Raw genomic sequence first — 26,866 nt, 5'->3', positions numbered from 1 at the left:
CGTAATTAGCTGTGTGGCCCTGGGCAAGTAAAAAACAAACAAACTCTGTCTCAGTTTCCTAAGCTATAAAATGGAAATAATAATAGCACCTATTTCCTAGAGTTGTTGTGAGGATCAAAATAAGGTGACATTTGTAAATCACTAAGCAAAATGCCTGACATATTGTGCTGCTTAATAAAGGTTTATTTCCTTCCTTCTGTAGGTCTAACTTGGTGCAGGTCTAGTCAACAATTCATTGTGTGAGAAATGAATATTTCTCTCCTGTATTTAATAACTAATTATTGTATTAGGAACAAAGTTTTTTCCCTTTTCTACTTCTTCATCCAGAAATCAACCAGTGTGAGACACCTCTTTTAGATATTTACCCAGGCCAAGATCTAATCAGACAGTAAAAGAAATTCTAAGTTTAGGCTAACCGGTGTGCTCCTGCTCATTGTGTTTGCTGACAGGTCCTGGGAAAATGTTGATTCTCCCTCTTATCAAACCAGGTGATATGGAAATTGATGTCTCTTTGACCAAGATTTGAGTGACCTAAGTCACAAATGCTAAGATAGCCCACCATTTGATTAACCAATCAAAAGGGATTAGGCATCCCTCAGGAATACATCCTCTTCAAAGGTCATGTAAACTGTGACCCCACCACCATTAGGGGTCTTTGGTCTAAGAGAGAAGGCCAAATGACCATCCTTTTATTAATAACCTGCTGGCCTCATTAATAAAATGATTAAATTACCCAGAAACTGTCTCTCAAACTTTTTAATCATCACAACCACAAGATAGCTAGTTGGGAGTGAATAAGCAGATGAGTGAATAAGAAACCATGCATACATGGCCCCAAGAGGCCAGAGTTAAATGGGAAGAGTTTCAACAGCAAAATTTTACTAGAGCAGCCCTATGTGAGCAGAAATAAAAACCCAAAGATCTAACTGAGCACTGAGACTTTTCTCTAAACACAATAAAGCAGCATCCCTGTTGTCCAATGTCATTCTGTTCTCATAGGGGAAGCTAAAAGAAATGATAAAATTAGATTTTCATTTCATTGGCAAAATATCTTTTATTCTCTATGTTTGTTTTCTTTCATGTCACAAATTTTTAAGGACAAATGAGGCAATTCCCATGTTCCTTTGGCTGCATTTCTGGAGTGCCTTCCTTCTTACTTGAACAGTGAAAATGAAAACCCAAAAGCCTCCTGTGCATTATTACCTTTTTGGGTCACCAGACAGATAGATGCCTAATAATTCTGGGGAATAACTCAATTCTGCATGAAGAGAAGGGCTGGTGCCCTCAAATGAAACTGAAGTGTATCGAAATAGAAGAGGTGTCTCTATGAAGACACACTAAAGAGATCTGGTTTGCTTTTGTTTTTGTTTTTATTTTTAATCTGGAAAGATGAAGACTAAAAGGGAAATATGATAGGCAGCTATAAAATCATGAAAAACAGATATTTACTAGAGCTGAAGGATGAGCACTGAGGCTGTCCCCCAGAAGCAGATAAATTTAAAAGAAATAAAAGGTACTGTGTTACACAGATAGTAACATGTGGAACTCATTATCCCAAGAAAGAGTTATTACTTAAAATAAAGTACATAATGATGTAAATAAAGTCATGGTTTTTAAGGGAAACTAATATGCTTCAGTGATAGAATCATAACAGCTTAGAATTAGAAGGGATATCAGAGATTATCTAGTTATTTTTTAAACATGGTCAGTGTGAGGATTTGTTTGCTGGACTACACATATGAGTTTTATTTTGTTTTGATTTGGGGGAGAAAGATAAGAGGGAGAGAAAGAATAGGGATGGAGTTACCCCCTCCAAAAAATGGGTAGAGCACAGAAGGAATCACAAATAGGACAACTTTGAATGTTACATGTTGAATTGATTACAAGTCTTCTATTTGAAAGTCTTTTCATTAGGAATGCTTGACAGTTCTCTGTTTCATTGAATATCTATTTCCCTCCTTGAAGAATTATGCTCAGTTTTGCTGGGTAGGTGATTCTTAGTTGTAACCCTATCTCCTTTGCCCCTGAAATATCATATTCTAAGCCCTCCAATCCTTTAATGTAGAAGCTACTAAATCTTGTGTTAACCTGATTGTGGTTCCACAATATTAGAATCGTTTCTTTCTGATTGCTTGCAATATTTTCCCCTTGACTGGGAGCTGTAGAATTTGGCTATAATGTTCCTGAGAGTTTTCATTTTGGGATTTCAGGAGGTGATTGGTGGATTCTTTCGATGTCTATTTTACCCTTTGGTCCTACAATATTGGGGCATTTTCCCTTGATACGTCCTTGAAAGATGATGTCCAGGCTCTTTTTTTGATCATGGCTTTCAGGTAGTCCAATAATTCTTAAATTATCTCTCCTTGATCTGTTTTCCAGGGGGTTTTTTTGGGTTTTTTTCCCCCAATTTACATTTTCTTCTGTTTTCATTCTTTTGATTTTGTTTTATTGCTTCTTAATGTCTCATGGAGTCATTAGTTTCCACTTATCTAATTCTAATTTTTAAAGAATTATTTTCTTCAGTGAGCATTTTTACCTCCTTTTCCATTTGGCCAATTGTGCTTTTTAAGGAGTTCTTCTCTTTAGTGGATTTTTGAGCCTCTTTTATTATTTGGCCTATTCTGTTTTTAAGGTGTTTCTTTAGTATTTTTTGTTCCTCCTTTACCAAGTTGTTGATTCTTTTTTCATGATTTTCTTTCATTACTGTCATTTCTTTTCCCATTTTTCCCTTTACCCCTCTTATTTGATTTTTAAAATTCTTTTCAAGCTCTTCCAGGAATTCATTTTGAGCTTGAGACCAATTCACATTTTTCTGAGGCTTTGCATGTAGACATTTTGACTTTATTGTCTTCTTCTGAGTTTGTGTTTTGATCTTCCCTGTCACCAAAGTATCTTTCTATGGACAGGATCTTTTTTTTGTTCTTTTCTCATTGTCCTACCCTATTTCTTCACTTTTAGCTTTATATTAAAGTTGGGCTCTGCAACCAGGGTGGAAGGGGCATTGTCCCAAGCTTCATATTTTTTGTGCAGCTGTTTTCAGAGCTAATCCTAGGGGTTTGTAAACTTTCAGTTCTTCCAAGGTAGTATGATCTAAGGAGAGGTATGTTTACTACTAACCTGGCCTGTGCTCTGGTCTGTAAGTGACAATAAATACTTGTTTCAGCCCTGGAACCGTGTCCAGAGCCCCTGCTCTCTTGTGACCACAAGCTCTGGTGTGCTAGTGCTCCTCTTTGCCCTGGGTCTGTGACCCAGGCCTACAATCTAGCTCTGAGTAATGGTAATGCAATACAGCTCTGCAGCCAGTGCCAGCGAAGTGACCCCAGTAATCTCCTTCTGACCAATTGTCCACCACTCTTACCATCTGTTGGCTGAGATCTCCAGAAGTAGCTGCTGCCACTGATTTAGTTGCTCCCCAAGCCCTGCTGCTGCTTTGCTTGGATGATTGCTGTGCTGACGCAGCTGCCCTGGAGTGCACTCCACTCTCACCCCAGTGTGATAGACCTTTCCTGCTGACCTTCTCAGTTGTCTTGGCCTGCAAAATTATTTCACCCCATCCTTTTGTGGGTTCTGCTGCTCCAGAATTGGTTTTGAGACATTATTTACAGTTGTTTGTAAGGGAACTTGAAAGAGCTCAGGTGAGTCTTTGCCTTTTCTCCACCATCTTGGCTCCTCCCTAATTATATACATAAAAGGAAAAGCAAACTTGACACAATAGAGAGTCATAGTTTCATGTATATTTCTCTCTGTCCTAGAGTACATATGGAAATGCTCATTTTAATTGGTGTTTATTAAGTTCAAAAGAAAAATAATTGTTTATCTTGATATAAGGGAGTGTTTCTCCCCACTTCAGATGATAAAGAAGATCCAGAACATAATGGCAAGTTGTTAATGGGGTGTTTAACTGTAAAGATGTGTCTATACCATGATCCCTTTATGAGGTAAAATCTGCTTGGTTCAAGAAGGGAACAATGCTATTGGCTGAGTAAACAAATTAGTCAAGCCTTTGGGGGTTTTAAAATAGCTAAGTCCTAGAGGAATTTTAGTAGTCCAAGAGCCAAAGAGAATGTAAACTGGGAGTTGCCTGCAGAACAGATCCTTGAGGTAATTGCTGGGTGAGGAAAGAGGATGGGACTTTTCTTTCCTCCTCCACCCAGCCATGTAACTTCAAAGGGGAGCTACTAACAGGAGAAACTTCATCCAGCTGGAAGCAGAGGCACACCTCAGATATGCATAGTTACAAAGAGGTAATTCTCAAGATAATACTCAAGGGAGTAAGCAACTTTGAGGAAAGGGACTCTTGGCAGCAGAGAAGAGAACTGGTTATGAAAAGGAGCAGACTCTGGGAACCTAGCTAAGCAAACCCACTCAGAGGAAACATTGTACTCAGTATGAGGAACTTTGCTACAGGAGAATCACAGGGCTTCAAGCCCTATAGTTTCGAAATTATGAGTTACCTTGGCTTTGTATTTCCTACATGCATACCTCACCACAATTTTTACACATTGTGCCTACTTTTCTAATTGACATTGTATGTATTTGGGGGAAAGTGAAAACCAAGTTTATGAGGGAAAATTTTTTGCAGCTACTGTTTTTACTATGCTATATGTAAATACCCTCACTTAGAGTTGATGGTGTCTACTGGCTGATTATTAATGGGAAGCACACCAGTGGGGGTTAATAAATTATAGTGTTAAGAGTGCAGACTCATAGAGTTACCCTTAGAAGCTGAGATAACAACTATCCTCTAGGGACCTGACTTGCCACTATGAATGCAAGTCAGAGAAGAAACCCAGGGGGAGGGGGGGGAAGGGTGCTACATTGTGAAGGCTTCATCTAGGATATATTTGGGTACCCTATATATGTTTAGGGACTCACTGGCGAAATTCTCTACCAAAAAACTCTGCTTCTTAGAGGAAAATTAGCCATTTTTTTCCCTTTTGTTTCAGATTGTAATTGGGCAGTAAGTTTTCTAGTATGTTTCCTTTACAAGTCAGACAAGTTGCTTTGAGATAACTTCTGCATACCTGGATATTTAAATACTGATATCTATTGTATTACTGTTACATAGTTCACTCATTACTCCTTTCTTCCCTCCCTCAGTTTGACAAAAGAAGAAACTGAAGCCCAGAGAAATTACAACTTGGTCAAAGTTACAAATGGAGTTGAACAAGAGCAGGAATGAGAGTTACATCATCTGCCCAAATAAATTCTGTAACTAGACTTAGTGCTCTTATGTGCTCAATGAAAATGAGGGGATCTAGGCTATGGAGGGCAGGAGAGGTCAGACAGAGGAAGGCAAGAAAGTTTGTCTATATCCACTAAGGTAGTATTTTTTGACCTTTTTCAATCAATAGTAGACCTATAAATCTGCTAGAACCTACATGGAAGGCATTCTAACCCCTATCTGGACAACTACTTTTCATATATGCCTCCCATCCCCTATTATATCTTATGTGTGTATGTGTGTGTGTAGTGCAGACATACTAGTGCTTTGCCAATGATCCTTTTATCTCCCCATCATAGTTAGCACTACCTTTACCTTTCAGGTCCAAAATTGTTAAAGGGAAATGAAGCAATTCAAGATGTTGAACCACAGAGAAACATCTATGATTCACTTGCCATTGGCTAAAGATAGTGAACCAATTTACTCACTTCATTCTATGTCCTCACAACCAAAAGTCATTACACTAAACCCACAATCCTCAGGGAGGCAAACTGAGAGTTAATTGAAGTCTGTAATTTCAGCTTTCTCCTGGCATAAGCTGAAAGAGATGTTCTCTCTCAAGAGGTTGAGGAATTGTCAGTTGCTTACAGGGCACGCCATCAGCAAATCTCTATTCTGGAAGTGAATTTTTTGGGGAAAGATTTTGCTTCACAAAGCATATCCCAGGGCCAAAATGGCATCAATAAATTCATAAGACTTAAGAGAGGCTGGGGAGGGGGTTGTTACATGAACAAGAGTAGTATGATTTTAAATAGTACTGTTTTTTTTTAAATGCAGAATGGAAGGTAAGAGTATCTGGAGAAAAGATGTAGGGCAGGAGAATTAGACTTTATTTTTAATAAACTATACCCTGTTCATTCATGGACCCAATTAAGAGCAACTCAGGCCAAAAAAACCTATCCAGATAACTGATCTTCTGACCTATAAAATATACACTCAAGCCAAGAGGTCAGTTTAATTACTTTGAATAACATATTTATCTATGTATTTCATTGTAGCTAATCCTTAATTAGAGTGCTTTAAAGAAACATTTGATATTTGTTTAACAGGATTATTAAATAAAAATTAAATGTGAATTAATTAACTTAAAAATGCTACCTAATTTCCAAAAAACCCAAAAAAAAGCAAATGCTTTTGTGCTGACAAACAACACTTGTCTGTTTTTCTCTCTATATTTTCCCAGATTCCCAGGTGACCCCCTAGCCCTTTCAATTCTTCATTTCTATGGCAAATCTCACTTCACAAAACGCATGCTTCCATTTGATTCCTGCTGTAAATTCACCAAAAAGTAAGTTGATGGATCCATTCTTGCTAGAATTTCAAACATGTCCCTCCCCTCACATATCCTTCCCAAAGGGGCCAGTGAGGCCCCTTGAGTTGCTTTAAATGTCTAATTACAAACACTTCATTAAAAACGATGTCCGTCATAGCTCGTGTCAATCTGGTCCAAGCTTTCATGCCAAAAAGTGAAGACTTTCAAGCTGTGCATTTCTTACTATTAACTTTCCAATCTGGTTTTAGAATCTCAATCAGTTCTTTAAGGAATGCAAATGCTACCTCTCCCTTTAGTCCAGCATTAGCCACTGGGAAATGCTCCTGCATAATATCTTCCTGTCCATGCATGTGCTGGAGTAATCATCAAAGCTGGAAGGACAAAATCTATATTCTGAAGGATATACTGTCTTCTCTAACTTACTTTTCCACAACCAAGGAATAAGTCTCTTCTTCACTATGATTCCTACTCTACCTAGCTAGGTGGTTCTGCCACTCGGTAGGATAAATTATGTTCTTTACCATCACAATCATTTTATTGTTGTTCAGTCATTTCATTCATGTCCAACTCTTCCTGACCCCATCTGGAGTTTTCTTGGCAGATACTGGGGTGGTTTGCCATTTCCTTCTCCAGCTCATTTTATAGATGAAGAAACTGAGGCAAAAGGGTTAAGTAGCTTGCCCAGTCACACACCCGTAAGTGTCTAAGGCTGGATCTGAACTCAGGTCATCCTGACTCCAGGCTCAGTGCTCTCTTCACTTCACCACCTCACAATCATTAAACCAGTATTTATGTAGCCCCCTCAAGCTTTAGTGCATAATCCTAGATAGTAGGGACTTTTTTTTGCCTGTCTCAATAGGAAAGCAGGTGATGTGGTCCTGGACATCTTAGCCCCGTACAGCATGGAAGTGAAGCTGGCTCCAGGGCCAGACCCAGCACTACTAACTTTCTCTACCAGCAATAACCCATACAAAGATGTGCCACCTGATTACCTTATTGATAATTGCTTAATTGGTAGCTGCTGGCACTTTCATTTCCTACTTAGGCTCCCAGAGAGCTTGGGGTGGGGGAAGCAAACAGTCTGGTGTCAAACAGAAACAAATCCCAACTTTGCTTTAGTTTAGAAAAACACAAATTAACATTATCTATCTTGTGTTATATTTTTATTTTGTTAAACATTTCCCAATTACATTTTAACCTGGCTCAGTGGCACCCCTGGGATTTGCAGGTGCTTGTAGCCTGCAGGAGAAGGAGTTTGATATCTCTACTTTAACAATTGTAATGCCTCCATATCATAAGATTAAGTATAACAGGAAATGGCACCAAGATGCTAAGAGAATAATAAATGGGCTCATTTGAACTTGTTAACCCCCATCCGAGACAGTCTCCCTCCACATCTCTGAGGGTGGGAATCCTTTACTTTCTTCAAGGCCCAGCTCAGGAAATAGCTCCTTTATGAGGCTTTCTCTGATCCCCATACCTAAAGGGGAGTCATCCCCCTACAATCTCTCTGCTTCTCATTTTTTACTTCTGTGTTGTTTCTTCAGTCTACATTTTTGTGTTCTTGTCTCATAAAATTGGAGGAATTAGAAAATTGGATCACGGAGGCCTTGGGGTCCCACTCCATCTTTATGAAATATCCAACAAATAGTTGTCCAGTTTCAGTTTGAAGATCAGTGAGGAAAACCCACCACTTCCCCAGGCAACACTTTATTTACACTTCTGTATAGGTCTACATGGCAGCTAGGTGGCCCTGTGGATGGAGCACTGGGCCTGGAATCAGGAAGACCTGAGTCCAAATCCAGCCTCAGACACTTATTAGCTGTTGTGACTCTGGGCAAGTCACTTAACCCTGTTTGCTTCCGTTTTCTCATCTGTAAAATCAACTGGAGAAGGAAATGGCAAACCACTGGAATATCTTTGCCAAGAAAACCCCACAAAGAGTCAGATATGACTGAAAACAACTGAACAACAACATAGGTCTTAATTGATCAGAAATTTCTCTTGACCTAAACTCAACCTAGGTTTCTCAAACCTAAATCTGTCATTCTGTTTCTTCTACATTTTACTCCTAGTTCTAACCTCCAGAAAAACAGGACTCATAGCCTTTCTTCTACACAACAGCCCATCATTTGAAGAAACTTGGAGACAGCTACCAAGTCCTTCCCCCTTCCTGCTCTTATTCCTTCCAAGCTAAATATCTCTTGTTCCTTCAACCAACTCTCATATGGAAGAATCTCAATGCTCTTTACCATCTTGGTCACCCTCCTCTGGATGCTTTCCAGTTTACTGATCTTCTTCCCCAAATGTGGCTCCTAGGACTGGGCACAATACTTCGGTTTTACCCTATCACCTCTCTGAGACTCAGATTCCTCATCTCCTACCAAACTGTGAATTTCGAGTTATTTTTCAGCTTTGCAACTACAGCTCCCAGTGATGTCCTGCATATAAGTGTGTACTTAATAAATGGCTGCTACACTAAATTGAAGAAAAGGAATAGCTCAGTGGGTAAGGGAGTTAAAGGTATTGCTTTGCTCAGTTCTTCCCTACATATTGAAGAGCTGAAAAGAGACATGGTATGGTGAAAACGGCACTGGACTGAACAACTGAAGACCCGGGTTCTCTGTTCTGCCACCAACTGGATGAATGGGTACATCATTTCTCTGGACCTCATTGTCCTCTTATGTAAAATGAGGAAGCTGGACTTCAGTGCTTCTAGGGGCTCTTCTGCATCTAACATTCCAGGAGGTTAATTTGTAGTAGGGAAGAACTCTGACACTGCCCCATGAGAATTGGTTTGTTCCCCTACACAAGTAAAAGCATTTGGATTTGAAGCCAGGCTCTGAGGCATAGCAACCAGCTCCAGTGCTTCTATGGGCACCATCCTAGACAGGGATGCTGCTTTCATGACCTGCGAGAATCATGGATTGTGGAGCAGTGACGTATGACTATATGGCAAGCTTCGCCTTCCTACAGAGAAAGAGGAGGGACAGAAATTCCCTTTCTCATCCTCCTTCTTCCATACCCATCTTCAGAGGGGATCACTCTTGGAGTTTGAGAGAGTGACCTCAGACCTAGAGGAAGCAGTGCAGACTTTGGAGTCAAACCACGTGCTCAGTCCCAACTTAATAGCTCTATATGACCTTATTACCCCAATAACCCCACCCCTCAAGGTGCTAACTAGTAAAACTGAGTCTCATCCCTCACCTTCCTCTGCCCTTGCTCCAGTAATAATTCTAACAAGCAACAGAATCACTAAAGAGCGTGTAAAGCCAAAGTAAAAACAAAAACAAAAGAGACATCTCCCATAAACTGAATCAGTCCTAGAATGAAGGTTGCCTAGGAGCCTCTTTCCCCCCCATAATGCAGTTATTTATCTGGACAGGCAACCTTGGCACACAGTAAGTGCATAATAAATGTTTATTAACTTCATTCCCTATGGAAAAGTAGCATTATATATTAAAAACAAAAATAAAAACAAAAACTGGCCATGGACAGAGGGCAAATAAATATTTTTCCTAGTGTCCTGTGGATGTGACCTTTAGGTTTCAAGCTTTTTCTGGTGGAGAAATGAATCTTAGATCAATCGATTGATCAAATATTTATTAAGCAATTACCACGTGCCAGGCACTGGAGTAGGAACTAGGATAGAGAGATTCACCCAGTGACAGCCGGGAAACCCTGCTTAATGGTCTAACATAGTGAGGATCTGTCCAACCCAGTTTGTCCTCTCTCCAGGAGGCCACTGAACACAAGAAAATGCGTGGCAAAGGGAAACTAACTCTATCCTTGAATTTTCTTTTTGGCTAGGTTAGTTCCCTCCCCTCCCCCAAAGGATCTATACCAGCCATGCTGACTTCCAACCCAACTCAGCTAAACTGTTTTTTTTACCTCCCCCCAACACCTTCCTCCCCCTTTGAGTTCCCTATTACGTATTGTCTTCCACCATTTGAATGTAGGCTCCTTGTGACTTGATTATTGCTTATGCTACTTAGCATAATGCCTGGCACAAAGCAAATGCATAATCCAATCTAAGAACAAATAAGAAACTCAGGAGAGTCCATTTTATGCAGTTCAGATTCAATGGAATATGAGAATATAGAATAGAATATCTGAGATAAATGAGACTTTAGAGATCATCTAATCCAACCTCTTTATTTTATAGTTGAGGAAACTAAGAGGGGGGTGGGGAGGGGGAGACAAAGTGATTGCCCAAGATGACGAAGCTACTGCATTTAGCTCCAGAACCAGAATGGAATTCAGTTCTTCTAGACTCTTGGTAAAGGGTTCACCCCAAGCTTCTGTTTTGGTTTATAATTGCTCTTATCTACCTCAATCTACCTTACTTTTAGGTTGCGCTCTCAGCAAAATTACTTAACTGTGTATGTGGGATAGATATGTGGGGTTCTTGTATGGGAAATCTTTGTCAACATCCTATATAATGTAAATCTTTTGGAATCTGGGGAGAAAGAGCCACTCCCATTCCAGATCACTCTTTACCAAATGACCTAATAAATTTATTCCTAAAACTATTTCAGATTTTGGGGTCTGTTCTTGCAAACAGCAAAATGGTGGCAAGTGATGGAATTCTCTGATAACCATCTGAATAAACCAAAGAGTCTCCAAGACCATGGAAGCTGAGTAGGTCTCTGTGATTCTAGGACTGAGCATGGTCGGGACTGACCAACACAGGATCACATAGAACACAGCAAGAATACAGCGAGTATCTTCAGGTTTAAGTCAGTCATAATCTCGGCCCTGACTCCATGTTTCCTTAAAATTAAGGTGCTGCACTTGGCTTTAGCCCAAGGAAAGACTTGGGTAGTTTTAGAATTCCCCCAGGGTGCCCTAATCCCTAATCAAATAAGCAATCCTCTTGACTGGATCACTTAAGGGCTTGATAAGCAGCCGCTAAAAACTAAAAATTTGGTTAAAATCAATTTGGAGCTCCTTTGGTAGAACTTTTTCTTTTCTTTCTCTTCCTATCTTTCTCTTCCACTCTCCTGAGATACCTGATCTGTGACTAGCCAATAGCTGCCCAGATGTCCTGGTGAATGTGGGCATGAATTCTATACTCATTCCCTTAGGAGGACCCTAGGTTAGTGAGGTGGGATTGATGAGGCTTCCACTTCAGAAGTTCTTTAGTGCATACAAGTTCTTGTTTACCTTGGAAAACTTTGAAGGGGAACACTTAGTCACCCATAAGGGAAAAAAACTGCTGTGAAAGCACAGAAAGGAAGCTTAGAAGAGGGGAAAAGGCTAATGAAATCTCATACTTAAAACAGCTCTCCTAGCTCTTTGTAATATTAAGCAAGGACTTGGACTTGACTTTCACGAGGAGATAAGAAGGAAAACTGCAAGATTCTGTTGAAAGTTATCTTGACTCAGTTATCCATTTTCCCCAGCCCTGCTTTGGTGTTGGGGAAGGCTCTGGTGAGGAAGGAGACACTAAGTCTGCAGCTTTTTGTACCACCTGCTTACTGCCATGTACCCCTACCTGCAAATTGTCACATTCTTGGTACCTTGGGGAGGAACTGAGATGCAACAGCCCACCTTCTTTTGCTGAGGTGGACCTATCTGTATTGCCTAAAAGTTACCTATAACAGCTGTCCCCACATTGAAGCCATTGCTGATCTCCAGTGATCAGCCTGTCAACATGTTGCTACTTTCATGTACTTATAATAAAATCCTTCTAATTCTCTTTGTCTTGAGTTTTGCATCAGGGTAAAAGCCTAAATGAAGAATTTTCCTTTCAACAATTCTTTCTTTCTCTCTGCCTTCACAACTCTAGCAGGGTTGGAGATTGCAGAAATAAAACAAGAAAAGAGAGGAAATCTTTTTCCTGGTTTGTAGAAATGTACAGCATTATAAACTATGTAATTAGAAACTGCAATTTGTAAGCAAAATGTAATACCTTTATGTATTTCCAAATTTTTGTAATTGCTAAAACATCTAAATGGATATTGGAAATTTGCAGCTAGGATTAAGATTAAACACAAACAGTACATGCCTGCTTCTCCCTTTCCTGGAGGGTGATATATGTATTGTTCTGGTAGAAGGTGATTTTATCTACTAGAGAACAAGCAGAACTGAAGTTAGTTTGAAATGATTCAATAGAATTTAATTGTTTAGGAAAATTAATAGCAAAGCCATCTAAGCTGAAATAGACTATGCAACTCCAGAAGTAAAAAGTATAGCAATTAATTGATATTATATAAGGATATCTATACAGTAGAGATTCAGTGGAATATCAAATTAGAGTACGGTTGGGAAATAAGATGTGATGGATTTAAGAAAGTAGAAAAAGTAAAGAGAAATGAGAAATTAAGAGGGTAAAACGAAAGGTTAGCTTCAAAGGTGGTAGGCTTTAATCAAAGTTCACTGGGAGGAATTTTTTTTTTTGTGCAAGAGAGAAGGTTTAAGTAAGCAGAGCTAGGAGGAGATTGGGTGTAAAGTTAAAGAAAGTTGGAGTCTGCTTGCACCAACAGTGTGAATAGAGGGTTTGAAATTCAAGAGTTTGGAGTTTTGGAAAAAAGGTTTGAGAAGGGTTTTGATTCTGTTGAGATAAGAAGGATTTGAGAAACTTTTTAGAGGAGTATCTGTTATCAATTTCAGATAGATAGTATTCTATCAAATTATAATGTTTACCAAATGGAAACTCTTAGAAATAACTTTGCAGCATGAAATTATTTGAGCATAGCATACTAAAATTCTGTCCTTAGAAGGGTATGTCCCAATCCTTATAGCCTCATGGACTCCAAAAAGAGGAGACTGCGAATGTCAGACTTGTCACCATGTGTCTTTGAAAGTAAGCTAACTGAAAGCAGTGGGTTCTATAATTAGAGCTTATGGCCCTTGGGAAAATTGAGATTTTGGATGTTACCATTAGTGATTGTAAATCCAGATTTCATTTGCTTGAAGTTTATCCTGAAAGTAAATCATAGCATGGTTTCATTCACAGTGAGATGTGTTCCCCTAATAGGACAATTATGGTAAGTCAGAACTTAATGAAAAATACATATGATACTTGACATTAAGGCAATATGCTTCGAAAATGCATGGATCAGGAAAACTTGAATTCAAATCTGATCTCAGAACTCCAGCAAGTTACTTTGTTTGCCTTAATTTCCTTATCTGTAAAATGGGATGAGATTGTTGTTAGGATCCAATGAGATAAATTTCAAAATGCTTAGCACAGTGCCTGGCACATGGTAAGCACTATATAAATGTTAGCTATTATTATTTTTATTAAATATAATTATCCTATGCTGGATTTTAAATTCAATTGGCATAGAATGCCAAGATACGTGGCAAGTTTCTATATAAGAGGATTCAGAAATGTATTCAAATGATTTGATATGATTTGGCAAAAAGCTTTGTGTGGTTTAAAAAATCTGTAATATTGTTTATATTACTTTTAGGCTTCTAATTTTTCTTGTATTGGGAATTTTGGGAATCCATTGTATAAAAAATGATATTAACTTGAAAAATGATACCCAGAGCATGTTGCAATTGTATCACTAGAAAAGTAACTTGTCTTTTAATCTAGGTGCTATTAGATAATGAATTAAGCTGTTAAAGAATGTGGTCATAATGTTTGAAAATTTAAGTATTTAATTGAGTATGTTTTTCTTTCCATTTGGGCAGGGTGATAAGATTTAATCAGCCCTGTTGACAATACATTGTAAAGTTCTAAAGTAATGACGTCTGAAAAACTTGGACAACTCCCAGTCAAAGTGGGGGGAATTAGAAGTTTGCTCGTGGTAAATGATGAGTTCTACCTGAGAGGTTGTTTTGCCACCGCTTATTAAAATTATGAAAACATATGTGGAACAGTACATATTGAAGTTACAACTTTGAGCCAAATTAGTAACAACAGACCTGAAATTCAAAGATTTTGGTTTTTTGCCTTAGGAATAAATAGGCAATACAGATATGTTAGTCTGGAGGCTTACAATAGCCAGCGTTTTTTTGTTTTGTTTCGTTTTTTTTTGAGTCAACTATTATGTATTCACTAGATGTATGAAACTCCAGAATGTGATTTTACTTAATTTATAAATGAAGGATAAATAAGATGTATTTATATGTGTTCATTGTTAACTGTTATTTCAATATAAGGAAATTAATAACATTCAAGCCCTAAATTATGTTTAGTGTAATTTTGGTATTTGAGGTAAAATCTCTTGGGATTGTAATTTGATATTATTCTGAATTTTGATTTAAAATATGATCGCCTGAGTTGTCATTAAGCCAATAATCTACCATTTAAGGGAAATGCCAGGTTTTACCCAAAGGGAGTACTATTTGAGAATTGCTACAGGTTGATATCTGTGCCTGGGAAAATTGCATGGGCAAAGATAGGATCCTTTTGACTGAGTTTCCCCATTGTGCTGTGTCCTTTCTGAGCAGGAAATTTTCCCACTTGGTTAATTCTGAGCCTGGTTATGATATTTTGTAATAATATAGAACTTTGTTGCATGATTTGCTGTTAATTATGATTCTTACCTGGAATGAAACAGAGCTAAGGGAGTTTTTCTTCTGTGTGGCTTACATGAAGTCAGTCTTGTTCCTTGAAGAGATAGTCTTGATATTGTTATATCACTATTCCCACCTTTTTCCTTTCAGAGCAAATTTCTATAATCAGGGCAGGTGAACAGCATAAGTTTTTGTTGTTGCAATACTAAATCTATTAATTAATATTAATCTATTAATTATTCTACTAATGGATTAATACTAAAACATCCTTGAGTTAGAATAATGGGACTCATATATGAAAGATCTGACTATTTTTAATCTGAATTCGAGGTTAGCTCCATATCCTAAGCAGCAAGGTAACTGAGTTCTTAGGCTCATCATCTTCTTGCTAATGGTTACATATTCATGGATAAGATTAAGCACTTAAAGTATCTCATTCTTTCAGGATGATATGAGGATAATATATATGTTACTGGAGTAGTAAACTTTGAGAAAGCAATAAGATTAGGTTGTTTTCTCTAAGAACCAGAAATATATAGATATAGATGTATTTGCATATGATTGACTTCCATATGTTTCTAATGGGATATACAGGCTTTGAGTATGTTTTAGTAATAAGTTCTCATTGGATTTTACATATAAAATTGCACTAATAATTATAAAGAAACTTTTAAATCATGTTTAAATCATTTCTTTTTTCCTATTTTGAAGTCTCTGATAACATAAAGAGACAGAGGTCTATTTTACAAGTCAGGCCCTCAAGGATCCTTTTCAAAAAAAAGATTTTTCCTTCAACCTGTTAATGGCATTGTCCATATCATGAGTAAAGATAGACAGAGTAGTGGTATATAAAAACTGAAGTTTTCTTGAAGTTTCAAGTGAACTATAGGTTCCTAATTTGATGGCCTTCTTATAGTTCTATCATTAATAGGATTAGCTCCATAAAGTTTGAGCTGGTTTTTTTTTTTACCACATAAGCTAGTTCTTGTAAAACAAAATTTAGGAGGTTGTACGAAATTGTTTTGAGTCTTGTTACTGGCAGATTTTAGTAGAATTAGCTAGGGAATCTCTGGGATTGACTTGAAACCAGAGAAGCAGACCTTCTAGGAGGAACTCACTTCAGAGCTGCCCTGAGAACAAGGTCTATTCCAGAATGTCCAAGTGAAGATGTTTCCAGGGACCAGATGACTTCATGGGACATCTGTGACTCAAAATATGCTGACTAAATGGACATTGGGAGTGGGTGATAAGGAGCCTTGAAGTTATTTAATATTGATGATGATTATTGTATTACTTCGGCTTTTGTTTAATGATATTTATGTTTCCCTGTAAGATAAAAACCCTAACTCCTCTTACTTATTGTTCAGGGATCAGGGCTATTCCTCCTGCGACTTTTTGCCAACTGAAAGCCCATTTTCTGTTTTATTAACATCACCTAATTGAAACTTGAATTATGAAATAATAATATTAACTGTTTGACATTCCTCAGGTAGAAGCCAAAGGGAAGTTTGAACATCCCCAAAATGATTTAGTTATTACCCTAGTTAAATAAAAGAGGATTTTCTTGACACTGAGTTTTCTTGATTACCCTGGCAATATGTAAATCTCCCCCCTTAATCAGTCCATTGTGAACCTTCTAAATGTAACAATCTATAACCTGACAGTTTACCTATAGAGTCTGTTTAATGGGGTTTGTCTCCTTAAAGAACACATAAGACTATGACTCTACTTAACTAAGCTCACTCGACTTTCATGACATTGAAGGAAACACAGATTATGATTTATGTAAAACCCATGGCCACAGCACACTTGTCTCTTGTTGTAAATTTAAGCCCCTAACTTACAGCCACTCAAATTGATCCCTCTGACTATGAGACACTGGAAATGGTTTGTTACCAATTTGGCTCTCACCCCTTCTTAAGGGAATTATATCAAGCTTTCGACAAGATAGATTCCTCCTTTGATTCAGATTGTTTTAATGAACTGCCTTTGATACCTTAAGCCAGTTTTTTGCTTCTATAAGTATGCTTTTGCTAATATGAGAATGTTGGGCTTGGAAAAGTCTAAAAGGAGGAAATAGTAGAGAAAATTTATTATACTGTTAGGGAAAAATTATTATATTTTTAAATCCGACCCTTATAGGATCAAAGGTTGTCCACGTCCAGTGTCCCTTGACCCCAGTAACTCTCTAGGAATGCCAGAGATGCCTACAAGGTATTTCTGATTCTCCCAGGCCCCAGATCAACCCAAAACACACACACAGAAACTCTTGAGGAGTCCATATCAAGCTTCTCTTTAGCTTACAGTTACTCATATCTACTTCCATCTACCCTGCTTTCAGGCTGCCCTGTGTACGTAAGGTATATGGAGTTCCTGTGTGGGGAAACCTTTGTCAAAATCCTGCATAATGTAAGTCTTCCAGAATCAGAAACATAGAGACACTCCCTTTCTGGTTCAGATGGATTTCTCTCTTTATATAACAGGAAGAGCAAAATGAACTTGAGGATTACATATCTCTCTTCTTTCCCATAGGGCCCCTGAAAGGTAAACAGACCTACTGGCACTATTAGCTGAGACATTTGGGAATTGAGCAGGGTAACACTGATTCTTCTTTTTGTTGCTGTTAACACCATTCTTCACCAGACTATCTCACAAAGTCTTGAAAAGTTATGAATGAGTTGTTAACTGATTTGAACTTGTAGGCTTGAGGGTCAGGTTGTAAGAAGGAAAGAAGCCAGGAGCCCAGAAAGCCAGGCTTATAAAATAGCACAATCCATGTATCAGGCTGGAAAGATGGATCCAGAGTAGCTTCTCAAAAAATGCTGCCTGCCCTATTATATAATATACTACAGTATGAACTATATTATAATATAGATTATACTAGCTACTATATAATGGTATATTTTATATATATATATATATATATATATATATATATATATATATATATGCAGATACTATATTACAGCATATTATATAGTACAGGGTATACAGTATTCTCCATAGTGTATAGTATTGTATATAATTAATAATGTATACTCTACATTAGTATGTTATACAGTAGATATAGTATATACTTATTGGTTGTTGTCCTTCATTCCCAAAGAGGTCCAAACTGACATCACTGTGTTGGAGTCAAGGTCTAGTGTGTCCAACTGCAGCTGATCAGACCAATGTGAGCTTGGAAGACTTTACTACAGATCAGGCACAAATAGTCCACATGAATATTTAGAGTAGAAATGTCTATAAATTTGCATGTCTCACATTTCTTTGAGCTACCACAATTCTTCTTTGCTCATAAAGCACATTGTCTTCTTTGATGCAGGCACGCCATGCCTGGCAGTCCCACCCCAGTATCTTTCATGTCACTCAATTGATTCCAGAGTTCTTCAGAGAGACCTTGAGAGTATCCTTTTTATCACTTCTTCTGACCTCCACGTTCCTTGTGTGAGTTCTCTATATTGTCTTTTAGGCAAATGTACATTTGGCATTTGAACCACGTGACCAACCCACCAGGAGTTGCACTCTCTGCAGAATTTAAATGCTTGTCAGTTTATCTCGAGAAACAACCTCAATCAATGTCTAGGTGATCTTCAGAATCTTCCTAAGACAATTCCTAAGACAAATAGGTTTCACAGGCATACAACTATGAAGATTTTGTGTTTGTGTACTGGCCTCATTAGCATACTTTTAAAGTTGATTAATGCTCTTTATTCTAAAAACCCTTTATTCTCTTCATTCTCCTAATGAAGATATTCTATCCTCTCTCCCTGGCTGGTTGTCATATTAGTCCCACATATAAGCCATGGCTTGATCCAACTGGCTGAGGGCAAGGTGAAATTCAGCGTGTGTTCCTTGCATGCAGCCAGTTGTTGATGGCAGAGTAGGTCCTTAGCCCAGACAAGGAAGAAAAAGAGAGTACTTTTAAGGGACAGAGATCAAGTGCCAGAAAGAGTCACTTAGAAGAAGTGACAAAGAGATACACTAATAGAAAAAGAATCAAACACTGGAAAACATAACCTGGGAGAGAAAGTGGGTCTTGAAATAGAGCCAGTCTTAGGAGAAATGAGGTCTGAATGGAGAGAGATCAATTTATCAAACAAGACTTTCCAACACAGTCAAGAAGAATATAACTATCCTCCCTGCAGGACAGATGTTATTAATAAAACTAATAGCATAATAAAACATGTAGTCTTAATGTACCTTTGTTCCAAAGGCAATGCTCCTTTCAAAGCATTTTCTCTGTTATCATCTCAGTTTTTCCTTATAACAAGCCTGTCAGATCCAAAGGGCAAGAAATTTTCAGCCCCTTTCTCACAGGTGGGGAAAATGAGGCACAAAGGAGGCTAAGTGAAATGATGTGGCTTGCAGTTAGTCTGTGGCAGTGAGAACCAGGACCCAAATTTTCTCACTCCTAACCCTGGGCTCTTCCCATTCAGATATAACAAAAAGATCTAATTATAATAAGAATAATGTGGTTCATAGTTCCTTTATGCACAAATAGAAGATGTGTCCTGCTGATGTGTTCATTAAAGCTGACTCTGGGATTACAGAATAATGTGAAAGTGCATTCCCAAATATTTCTCTCTCTGTCACACACACACACACACACACACACACACACACACACACACACACACACACACTGCAGCTTCCAGCCCTTCAAAGAGTCTGAATTCTGTCTGGCCTTAGTCTGAGTCATCCACAGCCTTGACAGTATCTAGGAGGCTAGAAGTGGTAAGAGAAGATGTTAAGGTTGAGGCCAGCTAATCTAGGGAGACTAAATTGCTTTAAAGAGAAGTTGTAAACAAGATTGTAGAAGATTATGCATGAAGCAATTTACAAATATTAGAATGTCATATAAATGTCAGCTATTATTTTTAGTATGAACCAGAGGCCTCCCACCATCATTCCCTCACACCCTTGGCCATAATGAAGGCACTGGCATCCTTTGTATTCCTGTCCAAATATCTCTTATCTCAGCATCTAGAAGCTGGAGTGATACACACCTCTAGGAGACAGTGATGGATCCTATGAGCTTCAGAGCTGGCACTGTGGTACTTCTTCACCACAGGACTATGGGGGAACACATGGTCTGGAGGCATAAGTGACCTCTGTCCTGACTCAGCCCCCAAGGACATCTAGACTTACTGCCAAATTTAGTCCATCCATTTCAAACCAGTCAGACCTTGACAGCTGGAAGCTTCAGCAAAGAGACTAGGGACTCAGGGCCAAAGCTTCAGTGGCTCCAGGCCCTCTCCCTGAATGTCCTTTTTCAGTCCTTGGACAATAGTTCTTGCCAAGATTAGGGTTTTATTGCCATCTTTTCCATTCTGATCTCCCATTTACCTGACTCCAATGAAAACTCCCGTTCTGGAGAAGTGTCCTTGGGATGAAGGCAAGAGAAGAATTTTGAGGCCCACTATTTGTAGACTACACTTTCCAATTTTTTCAAATCAAGACAATATTTGACCTCTTCTTGCCCAATGGCACTTCTTCCTTTCTCTCAGATCTTTCAAAGATCACTGAAAGATTAGCAATCATATCAGCCAGTACTCTGAGATTTAGTTTATCTGGGCTTTGTGACTTCAGTTCATCAAAGGCAAATATACACACACACATATACACATACAATACATATACATATATATACCTACACACACATATATGGCTCAGTGGATAAAGAGCTGGGCCTGGAGTCAGGAAGACCTGAGTTCAAATTCGGCTTCAGCCACTTACTAACTGTGTGACTTTGGGAAAGTCACTTAACCTCTGTTTGCCTTAGTCTAATAGAGAAGGAAATGGTAAACCACTCTAGTATCTTTGCCAAGAAAAACTCCATGGACAGTACTGGTATGCTATGTATGGTCTGTGAGGTCATGAAGAGCCAGACACAACTGAACAACTGAACAGCAACAGAAATATGACATATACATACATGCCTATATCTCATACTATATTGTTCTGTATTTCCAATCCAAACCCCAATCTCCAAGGCAGAGAAAACAAAAGCTATAATATTTGATTATTTAGTTCTGCCTTTTTTTTTTCAATTGTTGTCTTATCCACCTCAAGAAGCTGTCCTATCTCTTTATGAGCTTCCTTTAATCCAATATAACCTTTTCAAAGTCCTTTTTGTAGCCTTTAAGTTTCCTAGGTAGCATTTGGGCTTTTATGTTGCTAATATTCATGTTTTTATTTTCATTCTCTATCACTTACCTTTTCTCTCATCTTTTGTATAGTTTTTTTTAAACTAAATTGGCTAATGAATTCCTTGTGCATTCACATATCTCTCTAAATAATCTCCCCTTTCTCTTCATCAGAATTATTCCTCTTTTTTTATTAATTTATTTTTAGTTTTCAACATTCACTTCCATAAGCTTTTGAGTTTTAAATTTTCTCCCCCTCCCTTCCCACCTTCCTCCTCAAGATGGTATGCAATCTGATATAGGGTCTACATATACATTCTATTAAACATATTTTCACATTAGGCATGTTGTAAAGAAGAATTGGAACCAATAGAAGGAACCACAAGAAAGAAGAAACAAAATAGAAGAAAAAAACCAAATAATATGCTTCAATTTGCATTCAGACTCCATAGTTCTTCCTTGGGATGTGGACAGCATTTTCCATCATGAGTCTTTTGGAGTTGTCTTAGATCCTTGCATTGCTGAGAAGAACCAAGTCTATAAAAGTCAGTCATCTCACAAGGTGGCTGTTGCTGTGCACAATGTTTATTCCTCTTTTTATCATCAGTATTTCAATCTTGAGAACTTCCCATCTGACGGGGGTGACTTCTACTATAGAATTATAGTCCATGGGATCCGACAGACCTTTTCTGTAGCCCCTTTTGAATTTGCTCTCCAAAAGTTTAAAGTGAATATCAGATTTTGTTTGGCTTTCTTCTCCTTCCAGGAATTCTAACAAAGTATAATTGCTGCTCTCTACCCCAAGAACCATTACCTCCTTGTTCATTAGAATAAGGTCTAGAAAGCAGTTCCCTTCTGTGTTCTCTCTACCTTTTTAGGGATTACATTATCATTAAGATTAAGGAATCATTAGCTGCTCAGCTTTGTGCACAGAGTGAGCTTCAGAGATGTCCAGATAATTGAGGTCCTCTATTATTGCTGTGGCTGCCTTGTAATCTGATGAACCAACTCTCCATCTATGTTCTCTTTGTGTCCAGGATACTTGGAAGTATGTACTTTGTGTCTATAATAAAACCTGAAGACAATCTTACTTTTGTTTTTGCCTCCATGATCTTCAACCCTGCTCTTCATGTTCCTTCCCCATCCTGGTTTCTGTACGTCCCCACACGAATAGATTTTTTTATGCCATTTTGCCACACACATCCCCACCCTCACTCACATACATACACTTTTACCTATCCAGTTCTTTTTGGAATCCTAATTCCACAGCTATATTAGTTTCACATGTCTTACAAAGTCTCAAGTCCTTGTTTTAAGATATCTCATTGACCTCATTCATTACCTGTATTTTGTGGATCTGTACACAGACATCCAAGGCCAGTTATTTTATTGCTAAAGTCTTTGGATTTTGTCTCCTGTGAATTTCTGGGCATCCATCTCTACTGCTATTCTTCATGCATAGTAGTGACTCTGTGGTATCTAGTTTGGTGGATATATGTAGGCAGTTTTCTCTGCCTCCCCCATTTCTTAGTCCAAAACACTTTTAATTAGATTTGCAATTCTCTAGGCAAATACATTTTTTACCAACTCTTATTAGGGGTACTCTATCCTTGACCAAGAATTTATCAGGTCTTAAAAGCCCCATGAAAAAAACTAACCTCCAGTCTTAACCCTTCCCATCAATATTATGGCATCCTGAGAAGTGACCTGATCTTCCAGGTAGAAACAAGCAGTCTTTATCATTCATTTCAATTTCCGTGATATAGAAATCCATATTTCAGTAAAATGCATTGAAAATGAGTATCTTATTTTGTGCATAACTAGAAGTTCTTCTTTTGGATAAGAAGGCTGAAAAATTACCTTTAAAACACAGAAATCTTATGAAACCAAAGTCAGAAATAAAATCAAGGTGCTTACTATGTCCCTGTTCTTATGTGATTATGAATATAAACTGGCTTCCTTGGCATACATGAACACTTGTCGCCTACATAGGGATCCAAACAGTAGAGGAGAGAGGGGAGCCTGAATGAAAATATAACAAAAGAAGCACCAAAGAGAGGAAAATAACCTTTAAGTATCCACATAAACCCCCAACAGATTGGACTCTGCAGGGATTCCCACACATCCTCACTCTACCATCTGCATTTTGGGTTCCTCATTTTCTTGCTATCTATAGACTTTAAAAATGCCATGTATTCTTATACTCTGTACAAAGAAAGTAACAGGGACCCTACTGTGAGAACAAAAACAAAAATATTTTACAGAATTCCAAAGAAGTAATTTCATATGCCAGGGAAAAGGATTATTTTGAGACACGAATCCACAACTCAAATTAAAGAGGACAGAATAAGAACTTGGAATCATGGCATAGTGGAAAGAACACTGAACTTTGAGTTTGGCTTCCCTGTTGCATACTTGCTAGTTGTGAGACCTTGGTCAAGTCATTTAACTTTTCTAAGTCTGTTTCATCATCTGTAAAATGAGAATAATTATATGTATACGTAGAATGTATATATATGTGTGTGTATGTATGTATATATTTACATACATATACATATGTACTACTTTACAGGGTAGTTGTTAAGAAAGTACTTCAATAAATATGAGTTAATATTTTCAGGTCCTTTTTTCCTTTAGTAGGGTAAGGAAAAGGGAACTGGGAAAGTGATGCAACTGATCACAGACAGAAGAGGACCTATACCCCAAAGCTCCCAGCCTCTAAAATCAAACAGCCTAAGACTAAAGGTAAGAGAATAAAAACCTTGGATTCTTAAAAGTAGATGAGGGTCTCTCCCCTAGAATAAATGCTTCTGATAGAGTTGAACTTATCTATTCATTAAGAAGACAAATAATTCACTAGTAGATCCCCTTTTGGTAAGGGAAAAATTCCCTGAAGCTTGACAGCATTCCTGGTATCATTCAGAAACCCTTATCTCCTTCATGCCTGTTTTGGGCTTTGATATTTATATAGGTTGCAATATGCCTTTATTTCATTATTTATATCAGATTTATGATAATTTTCCTATGACTATCCACTGAGGGTTATGATTTGCCCACAGAATTCAGGATGAAATTTCACTTCTTCAGTGGGTTTTTGATCAACTTAAGAAAAACAAATGGGTTTCCCCTGCTTGAAAATTCTAAATTAAAACTTGGTATTTCAGTTTAATTTATTTTTATTCTGAACTTCCACCCTCCTCTCACCAAGAGAACATTTCCTTATACAAAATAGAACAAAACAAAGGATTACTTGTGAAACTGCAAAATCTATATTATATATAGCCTACTTTTTAAAAACAGGTATAATTAATTCAACATGTTACTTTCAAAGCTGTCCTGTTTATCTATGTTTCCTTCTGAATGGTTCCTTCTGTAAAAAAAAATGGTCTTTAAAGAAATATAAACCTGAATATAAATCATTACTTTTCTTGAGTAAGTAGGTACAATATTATTTAGAAAGTTACATGCATGATGAAAAATGCTATCCACCTACAGAGAAAGAACTGATGGAGTCTGAATGTAGATTGAAGCATACCATTTTTCACTTTATTATTCTCTCTCTCTCTTTTTTCGGCCTGTGTCTTTTCTCACACCTTGACTAATATGGAAATATGTTGTATTTTGTATGATGGTACGTGTATAACCTAGATCAAATTTTACTTACCATCTCAGGGAGGGGCCAAGAGAAGGAAGGAAGGAGACAATTTGGAACTCAAAATTAAAAAAAAAAAACTAAGATTAAAAATTGTTTTTATATGTAATTCAGGGAAAAAATAAAATACTATTTTAAAAAGTTGTTACACGCATTATGCATTTCTTGACAGAAAGAGGTAATGACTCAAAATGCAGAATGAGACATATTTTGGGTCATGGCTAATACAGGAATTTGTTTTGCTTAACTATACAGATTTGTTAACAGGGTTGGGTTTTTCTTTTTTTAGTTGGGGAAAGAGGAGTAGGGAAGGAGTGAAAATAAGCGCTTGTTAATTGAAAAACACTTAAAATTAAGAAAATTAAGAAATTTACTAATGAAAAAATAAAATAAAATTAAGACATTGGAGTAAAAAAAGCACACATAGCTACAATCCCTGGAAGTTTCTCCTGAAATATTGATAGACCTCTGAGCTAGAAGCCCTCTAAATTGCACTGTGATAGGGAGAGAGGAGAAGAAAGCTCTTTGAAGATGAAGGATTCCTCCTGGTTCTGTCTGTCCATGATTGCTCATGGCTATCCCCTGAGGAGCAGAATATGTATTCTGTCGACAAGCTCTAACAATACAGGAGATAACCCATCTGGACAACTTTGAGTTTTGACCTCTTCCTATTGAAAATATAATCCATACTCTGATATCAGAGGCTCCATCTATCAGACAAGATGAGCTAATCTGTCATCATCGGTCACAGCACTGATTGTTCTGTCAGTAATAGGAAATGCAAAGACAGATACATATCCTTTATGCCCACAACTGCATTAAATTTGACACATCGCTTTTGGGTGTTTGCTTAATGAATGTAACTAAAGAAGAAAGGTTTCTATGTCTAGCATGAAATCCAAGGTATATGAAGAATACCAAATAGTAAGCGACTTGCTGGTTAAGATAATAGGGTGAAATGCTAATTTACTTGTCATTCAAATATATGTTAGTTTTTTATATGAATTAAAAACAAATCATATTTTCCTGATGAATAAGAATCTAATATGTTTTACCCTTTTGTGAGAAAGAATGACATCTTACTTTTTTCACTCGAGTGGAATGAGTTTATTATTTACTATTAATAGGACTAATAGATTATCTCAGCAGACATTTGGGCATTAGTTCAGCATCTCAGGTTTAGTCAATAATTTTTCCAGGCATTAGGAGGATAACAGCATCTCTATCCAACTCCACCAGCTGCCACGAAGGACTTCATACAAGATGTCACTAAGTCTTACAAGTCTCATACAAAGGAGACCTGACTTCCTTCCACCAACGTTATGGCATCCTGGGGAGTTACTGGAGCTTCCAGGTGGAGATAGTCAGCCCTGATCATTAATTCCAATTTATGGAGCTTACTTCTATTTTATGTGGTAATTTGTGGAAACAGTTCAACTGTCGGATTTCTACTTGTACTCCAACTAATTTGCATCGACCACCTCTTTTCAACCAATTTATTTTTTAATCTGAGGGGCTGCTGTCTTTACTAGGGGATTTTATCACTTTAAAGAAGTAATTATCAGCTTGGCAATGTGATAAATTGTACTATTGTTTACTTTCATGTCCTAAAGTTAATTGTTATTGTATGCTGGTAGTGGTAGTGATGATTATTTTTAAAGTAAAACATCCTTTGGTGGGCTGTACTAAAAAATTACCCTAAATGAAAACAGTTAAATCAATTAATAAATAGAGAACAAGTATCATCACCACCATCATCACAGGCACTAGCTACTGATTTGCCCATCTCTAAATTAACAGTGGATGGTAGTTAGAATATTGCAGTAAATAAATGATGCATCTTATTTCTGTCTTATCCTCTGGGCTAGTACACATTGTTTAAAAATCACACTCATAGAGGTGGTTGGCTTTAACTGGTCATATTTAATATTTAGGCTTATTCTTCTTTTGAACCTCAGGCATAGAAAATAAGGGAGAAAGCTGATTATATTCTAGGATATTCTACTCCCCACATCTCTAAAAAATATTTTAAATGAAGATAAAATGCTAATGACCTTTAATTGTCTTACCTCTGAATTTCTGAATGGGGGAAA

Source organism: Phascolarctos cinereus, unplaced genomic scaffold (genome assembly GCF_003287225.1).
Source record: "Phascolarctos cinereus isolate Bilbo 61053 unplaced genomic scaffold, phaCin_HiC Scaffold_4;HRSCAF=312, whole genome shotgun sequence".
Taxonomy (NCBI): domain Eukaryota; kingdom Metazoa; phylum Chordata; class Mammalia; order Diprotodontia; family Phascolarctidae; genus Phascolarctos; species Phascolarctos cinereus.
Note: the sequence above shows the minus strand (reverse complement) of the source record.